This window comes from Cornus florida, unplaced genomic scaffold (assembly GCF_030987335.1).
Source record: "Cornus florida cultivar Cherokee Brave unplaced genomic scaffold, ASM3098733v1 CherokeeBrave_3.0.0_Hap2_Chr11, whole genome shotgun sequence".
NCBI classification, from domain to species: Eukaryota; Viridiplantae; Streptophyta; class Magnoliopsida; order Cornales; family Cornaceae; genus Cornus; species Cornus florida.
The window spans coordinates 27,770,430-27,779,574 of NW_026775581.1; positions in this window are offsets into that span (position 1 = coordinate 27,770,430).

The following is a 9,145-nucleotide window of genomic DNA, read 5'->3' on the forward strand; positions in this document are numbered from 1 at the left end:
ATAAATCTTACTTTGTTTGGAATATAAGGATGGGATTGGTACCATTGGAAATCTGACTCAAAATCCATGAATTTAGGCTCAAGAATCACCCCATTTGGATTTAAAATGAAGATGTTATGTTCATTTGAAGTCAGAACATCAGTGTTGAATCTGAACTGAAGAAGTTGGGTGAAAGGGGTCATTTTGGTCGACCGAAATAACCCATCGGATGACTGAAATGAACATGCTAAGAGCAAAAATCAAGTTTTTAAAGCTTAGTTGTTTCGGTAGACCGAAGTAACCCATCGGACGACCGAAATAGGTCCAAACAGTTCAAAAGCCTACTGAAAATTAGTGATTACTGTGCATTAACAACTCCAAAGGCTATCGGTCGACCAAAATGAAGTTTCGGACAACCAAAACAACTCAAAAAGCTCAGAATGAACCTTAATACAAGACATTTCATCGAACGTCCCACATATCTCCCTGAAACAGATCAACTACAAAACTACACCAAAATTAAACATCAGATCCACATGCTTATCATGAATAACTAAGTCCTCGAAAAACAAGTCCACTACGTGGCATACACATCAAAATTCTGACAACTATGGTCATAAAAACAGAGTCTATCAAAACCGTGCTTGGCAATACCAGGCTAAATCAAAATTCCTCAATTTCATTCCATACCCAATCACTGGAATTACAATTCCTCAAAATGATGCCTAGCCATAACTAGGACGAGAAAACTTCAGAAACAAGCCAAATCCAACTGCGATCCTTCAAAACCTCTCCTAAGGGTCAACCACATCCAGGTCTCCAAAATCGAAACAAGTCTCCAAAATACATTCTCAAAAGAGCATCGAGCTCACCTCACAAATCAAAAAAAATCCTCAATAATATGGACACAAGTCCTCATAAAATGATCTTACACAAATCAACTCACTTTGAGCACCATAACTCCGTCAACAAACACAGTAAAAACTCCCCAAGGGAAGACACAAAAGAAAGAAAACCACCAGTCCTAAAAAGGACAACACCACGACTCCACCTCTGAAACAAAAGACAACAAGGTCAAAGACTTCACCCCCTACTTGGAAGTAAGTCGACCAAAATCCACCAAACCCTCACTAAGGACTCAAGACAACCACGGTGATCCGCATGGACCAACCGACCCCAAAACTGTGCACGAGGCGACGAAGAAAAGAGACAACCAAGAAAAAGAGGAGGAACCCTATCCCCCCATGAGTGTTAACACAACGAACACGAAAATGGAGCGTTCTTCCCACCTTAGGGAAGTGGACAGCTCAAAACAAAACAAATGTGAAAACTCCTCCACAAGGAATCTCACAATGGAACCATTACAAAACCCACATATGCACTAAGTGCGACCGGAGGAAACAAAAGGGAAAACTAAACCTGAAAGTCATGCATATGACAAGGAATGCAACTACCAAGTAAGCAAATCTACTCACATAGATAAAATCAAAAGTACATGCAGCATGTCTCCATGTAACGCAAAAGCATATTATTAAAGCGTAGTAACAACATGACATCTCTAAGCATGTAAATAAGGTATGCTAATGTCATACAATAAGAAAACAAATGTGGATAGACCTCCATCTACTCATGCATCGCAATAACATAAATCATACTACTAACATGGTAGTAAACGAAACTGTAGAAGATAAGATGATGCAATAATGAACCCTATGGACATCGTGTCCTAAAGTGTCTAGGTAAAAGGAAAACAAGTCCTAGCTATAATCTGACTCCAAACAAACGTGAGACCTTACCACAACAGTAAGACTGTAACAATCTAACTCCGAATCTAAAGGTGACACTACAAGTGACACAACCAGTGCAGTGCTCTCACTACCCGAAACATCAGCTAATCGACTTGATCCCAAAAGCGTTATCACGCAAGAACTCCTCAAGAAAAATGGCAACTACAGCCATACCAATAACAACTAAATCAATCACCACGACCGATCCCCAAAACAACCATCATCATCACTAATCAAAGGACAACGCCTATCAAAACAAAACCAACACTGATTCCATCCAAACTGCGCTTGTAGCTAGCCAGCACGGTAGCATGACAGTGCCATGCACCCGCCCATAAACGTACTCGCCCACGAAAATTGCAATCTCAGATGAATCTTCCTAAACAACCAAGGATCTTAAGAGGTCCACAACTTCATCATGGCCCAAAACCAACAAATCCAGCACTACAGCTACGCCTAATGGCTCACCCCACGAAAGCCTAAACAAAAGGTGACCATCCACCTATCCAAAGCCAACGTTAGGTCAACAACGACCTAAACTACCATGAAACCAAAATGACAATTGCTAACAGCATCTAAGAAGAGTGCCTAAACAAAACCAAAACACACCAAATATTACACTAAGTGCAAACTCACCAAATAACCCAACCTCGAGGCAAACATCCGTGACTAATCCCAAGTCCTATCAAATACGCAAAACAATATGCATATATAAATCTAACCTAGCATACATCATATGTCATGCTTCTTATACTAGAATATAATCATGCTTTAACCAAACGATATACTATATATACCACCTAGGTACATAAACATATTATCAAACCAAAACATGTTATCATAAAACATATAAAAAAATAGAGCATGGCAACACAAGCATGATATGCACCCAAAACCCGTCATCCAATGTATTCAAACCTCGGAGCTCTGGTATCACTTGTGACGGCTTAAGTTTTGTAAACCCGGTGCGTCAGTGATGACCAAAAGATGACCCAATAACGGATCCAAAATGCGGAAGCGAAAGGTGAAACAACGGTCTCTAGAGTCATATATCACTAAGACACCAATGTGACCCTCAATGAGGTCACGGAACCCAAAGGAAAACAAATGCGTTAGTGACGTTTCAATTACCGACAAAAAGGAACCTAGGGGCAAAATGGTTATTTTGTAAAAAGTGGATTAAGGTGCTATCGAACACACCGCTGGAAAGAAAATGACAAATTAGTCAAGTTCAAAAAAACGTTTACTCAATTTGGAGTCGAGACGGGGGAGAAAGGTCAAAAACAAAAATGATGTCGTAGCGGCCCGACGAGGACAACCCACCACTGCTGCAACTGAGAGTAAAAACGAGCATCTAAACGGACTTTTTTGGAAAAACTCAAAGAAGAAACCCCCCCTAAAATCAAGTTTCCTACCCTGTTTCTGGACAGAAATAAAAAATAAAAAAAAAATGCATTCTAAAATGCCCAAAATGCCCCCAAGAAAAATCAGGTCAAGAGGAAAAAAATAATCCGAGCTACTGCCCAAGTTTTGGAAATAAGGCTTTGGGAGGTTTTTAAATTGCCTAAATTGAAAATGCAATCTTAAAATACACCCACAAGACCTCCGGAAGTTTCAGATCGGTCGTGACGATTTTCAAAAAAAAGTCGATGAATAGTACCAACTACATTTGTACTAAAAATTTGCAAAACTTGGCAGCAATGATTTTTCGGCAAAATATTGATTTTTGAGGGCCAAGATGATGTTTTCTGGAAAAACACAAAGAAGAAACCCCCCCCCCCCCTCAAAATTGAGTTTTCTATGTGACTCACGAGAAAAAATGAAAAAAACGCATTATGAAATACCCGAAATGCCCCTGAAACATAATAAGGTAAAACCCCCTAAAAATGCTACTTAGAGTTTTTGTTTCATCAAGGAAGGTATTGTTTGCCAAAGTGAGTATGCAAGTGCATGCAATATGATAAAATAGACGCACCAACATGGCCTAAAGCCTCTTTACATTCCATTAACAAGTTTTAGCATACAAAGCCTCCATTTCTCACAAATAAGCTACAATGGCAATACTTGAGTTTTAAAGAGAACATGCTTGTAGTCTTTCATGTTAATGGCTCTTGGCCTCATCTCATACCTGTCAAATACATTGTAAAGAGTGTACTTATGTACACATTACATTAATGGAATCAAATATACACATTTTGACATATAAAGCTATAAAGGCATTTCAAGCCAATCTTCACAAAATGGAAATCTTCAAGTCCACAAGTCATCAAAGCATAATGGGAGTCTCAACTTTAATTCTTGTACCTGAAATATGCCCCAGTATCGTAGGGGTGAGTAATATAAAGCTACTTGTAGGAAATGAGCATGCATCGAACTAGCATTTTACAATTATATAACCTTATGGTGAAACATGTTAAAGGGGCTCATGCCACCTAACGTCTATATCAAGTGAGACTCGGGGAGCATCCTAAGCTACCCATGCAAGTTAAAGCGAACAACGACATCCAAGTATACATGCTCAAGTACACTAAACCATATTAAAACATGATACACGACATACAAGCATACATTTCCAAGTATACTAACCATGTTAAGACAAGTCACACAATGTCTAAGCATATTACCCAAGTATACATTTTATATGAAAATCTCATAAATCAAGTATACGAACATAAGTATATTAAGCTCAACAAAATGCACATAAGACAAGTATACATGTCACAAGTATACTAAATGAAAGTCAAACTCACAGAGCAAGTATACAAGTTCAAGTATACTAAATAGTATTCAATTGTCCCAAACAAGCATCAATTCTCAAGCTACACGTAATCCATGATTAACAACTTGAAATTAAATGCAAAAACAACAAATAGTGGAAAGACTAGGACATGCGGTCGCTAGACCAAGCAAATATTTTCGGGTAATTATGACCCACAAGGTACTACCTAGTGCACACTTATGACTTAGAAGACACTTGTCTCCGTACTAGAGCCAAACCCTAGCCATCACATAATTTATGTCCTCACAAGTTTTTCAAAACTAATAAGTTCAAAACTTATACAAAATCAAATGCAAGTTACCACAATGCATGCACAAGTAAGGTTGATTCCACACAAACCATGTCCTAGAATTCAAGTCTAAATAGCATATGACATGTCAAGTCCTCAATATGCAATTTATACACAAAGTAAGAATATTTTACAACAATTGAGTCACATTACCATCCTAAGCCACAAGAACTAAATAAGCTTCAATTTAGTAACTAGTTTTCAAGGTAAACAATTATAATATTCTAGATAAGTTATATACCTACACAAGATATATTTAAATAAGCTTTACTAATCAATGATATTCTATATCATGTTAAGTCTAAATACCATTTTAAGAGGCCACAAGTACTAAATATACTTCAAATTAGTAGCATGCTCACAAGGTAATTAGAATACTACATTTTAAGAGATTTTCAACCTAATTATGGAAAGTCTCTAGATTTTAAATCTATCCCAAACAACCTCAAATTAATCTATGTTAAACAACATAGCATGCTCAATACATATATTAAATCAAAAGAGTAAAATAAGCAAGACATCATCATGTAGATTTTAATTAATTCAATTTTAATTAAATCTCTAGATTTCAAAAGTTGTTCAAATGATCCTAAATTAACATATAACAAAGATCAACTCATGGCCATGCCATTTAACAAGTTTAAAATGAGTTACATGCAAGCTATGATAAATCATAATTTCTCAAATTAGCAAAAGACATGCATACAACTCATATAAGCATCAATAGCATGCAAGAAACAAAATACAACCCTAAAACATCCCCTACCTCACAAGAGGATTGTTCCTCTTGAATCCAAGGAAAATCAACACAAAATGGCAAACCCTTCAAGAGTTGTGAAGAGGAAGATGAGAGGAAAATTTTGTCTCCCAAGGTTAATGATCTAAGGTGAATGGAAGACCCTCAAAAATCAAGGTCAAGGCTTAAGGCTTCAAGCTCCATCCATAGAGGCTAGGGTTTTTGGTGAGAAAGGAAATGAAAACAATGAATGAAATGTGAGTGGAGGAAATAGAAATCCTCCACTCACTATGTGATCTTACACCATAGTCAACACACACATCTATGGTCAATTGCACAAAAACCCTCCTTTAAAACCATAATCCCAAAGTGGCCCAAAGATATTTGCAAGACTAAATTGTGGCCCTACACTTGTCACCAATCCATGGCTCATTCCTAAGCTTTATCCCACACCTACACTTGTCAACCATCCAAGCCAACAAGTGCACCAATCCTAGGCCAACAAGTGGGTGAATCCTCACCCTCCAAATGTCATCATCCAATGCATCAAGGTGTTTCCACACAAATGTCAACAAATGGACCAATGAGAGTGTGACACTTGTCACACTTTTCAAAAATTGCAAAAAGGTCCTTTTTGAAAATATCTTCCAAGTTTAATTGCAAAATGGTCCCCAAGATGAAAAATAATTACTTTATTTAATTACACTAAAACCCCACAAGTTAAGGATAATTACACTAAAGTATGCATTAATGTCCCTTTATGAAAGAAGTAAGCAATTAACGTGCTTTTCTATAAAAGTAAAAATACCACTATCATGGAAATCAAATATCATGAATGCATGCAAAACCGGAATCAAATCCGAGCACAAAAAGTGAGGTTGTGCTAGGAAAAATGATAAACGAGAAAAAGACAACATGTGAATAGTGTTCGGAAAAATAAAATATGGAAATGACACAATCCCCAAAGGAGGTTATCAATCCAAGGAAAAGAGTCTTGGAAATCATTCCAGAGTACTCGAGACGACATCAAGTGATGAAAAACCGAACACAAAAAGGAAAAGATAACGGAAAAAAAATATCCGAAAAAATCTGAGAAAAAAAAAAGGAAGAAAAATGACCGGGTCATTACAAAATTAGTCTAAAACGGGAAAATAAGATAGATAAAGGTCGTAAAATACTCGAGCTTAAAGGGTTTAAAAGCGCACTTTTCAGCGCTCATCACACCTCCAAACTTAAATATTGCTAGTCCCTAGCAATGAACTAGAAAGTAAAGGAATGAAATGAACAACTATACAACTATGAACTAGAAAGCAATAAATGGATAACGCCACTTTCGTAGGGAACACGATTATATTTAGCATACGTAACAAGCCTTTTAAACCCCTAGGTTACCCTTAGTGGACGAGTGAAGTCTCGTGAAGGTTTCCAGAAATGATACCCACAAACATTAAGCTCATTCTCACAAAAGAGGTACCAATATTGCAAACAAGTATTGGGAGAAAACTACCTCAAGTATGCAATTTTTCAACCATTTCCAAGCAATCTTCCAAAATTTCAACATCAAGCAAGCAAGTATGGTCCTCTACACATCAAGAAAATGATCGTGCAAATCAAAACAACTCTAGAATCCTTTTTAAGTGGACCGGCATCAAATATGTTGCTATCTTAGCCAACTAAAGAAATGATCACATCCTTACCCTCAAACTAGCACACAAATCTAGTACCGATCATTAAGACAAAGAGTGGACCTTTTATTAAAGCTTTATTGTTCTAGGTGCACTTATTCTTTTCACTCGATTTTTTTTTTTTTTTTTCTAAGGATCAAAGATGGAAGCATAATGCAATGTGTTGATCTATTAAGCTTTCTAGCGATCCATGAGGTCGAGCGTTAGGTCAATGACTTCCAAACCGGACGGCTTTAGGGCATTAGGTGTTCAAACACTCCTAAGGACTTACAAGCTCAAATCAACTAGGCTACAAATCAAAACAACCTCCATCTAATCATTTCCCACTTCTCACCTTTTTGGGAGAAGTCCTCACTTTTTTATTGCTTTTGCAAGTTTTTTTTCTTTTTTTTTTTTTTCAAATTATTAACCTAGAGTTCGGGCCCTCCACCTGTCGGCGCGAGAAGTTCAGTGCTTGATGAGGCTAGAATCCTGGCTACTTAATGAAAAGGGGTTGTTATCCACCTTTATCAAGAATGAAAGCTTTCAATGCACTACTAGCTCAATTGGGATATAACCAATTCAATAATCAACAAAGCATGTACCCCACAAATGAATGCTAGTGTGCTCCTGTGCTAATGTAGAATCCTAGAGTGAATCTCAAAACAATCACAAAATCCGAATTATGTGAACACAAGTGCAAGCATGATATCAATCTTTCAAAAAATTTACTCCTAAATTACATCCACAAGGCATACAAGGAGTATTGAACTCTCAAGTCAAGTAATTTTTAAATTTTAAGCAATATAGTCCTCAAAAGATCAAAATCATCACAAACAACGATCTCAAATCTCAATCATGCATTTAAAGCTCAATTTTAAGTAGAATGCAACAAAGACACCTTACCCCCAAACTTAAACCGCACATTGTCCTCAATGTGCAATGAAAACAATGAAAAAGATAGAAAGAGTATACCGTGGTGGCGAAAGCATAAAGCCCGGCAATGATCCAATATGAAAAGGGTCTCCCCCAAACTTGGATTCAACAACCTATTTGAATAACCACACTAGAAAACTCACATCAAATATCAAATGGGATAAGAATAATCAAATCATGCATTCTAAGATAATATAGCACAATATCAAAGAGAAATATGAGATCAAGCCCTAACTAAAGCATAAAGTATGCATGACTACACAAAAGGGCACAATGGTGAAACAAATTTTTGTATTTTTCATTTTATGAAAACATGTATAGAAAAAATGCGAAAAAAAAATAAAGAATATGATGTGTGAATAAAATACAAAAAGAAAAATAAAGAAGGTAAAATATAATGAAAGAATATGTACAATACAAGAAATGAAAAACAAAAACTAAGAAAGGATGTAAGAACAAAATAATGAAAAATAAAAACTATCTCTCTCTTCATATATATATATTTTTTTTTTAGAAAAGAAAAATGAAAAATGTAAAAGGTATGCAACATAAGTGCTAAGTTTAACGTCTCTAGCAAGACGGAATGCTACTTTGAAAAACAATCAATTTTTTTCTTAAATTTTTTTTTTTTATTATTATTTTTTTTTAGACAAAAGGTATATATACACAAACAAAAATAAAAAGGCAAGTAATTAAAAATGCAAGAAGTAAAAGTGTAAAGAAATAAAGAATGCAAAGAAATGAATTTTTTTTTTTTTTCAAAAGAGAAAGTGACTAAATAAAATAAAATAAATGAAAAAAGTAAAAGAAAATAAAAAAATAAAATAAAATAAAAGTAGAAAGAGGAAAAATCAAAAAGTCAAAGGGGCAAAGCTGTGATCGATCTAAGACATGCTCGCACGATGGGACAGAAGGCATGAAATTTGCAGAGCTTCGAAAAATTTTCTAAGTATGGAAGTGAGATCGATCACAGAG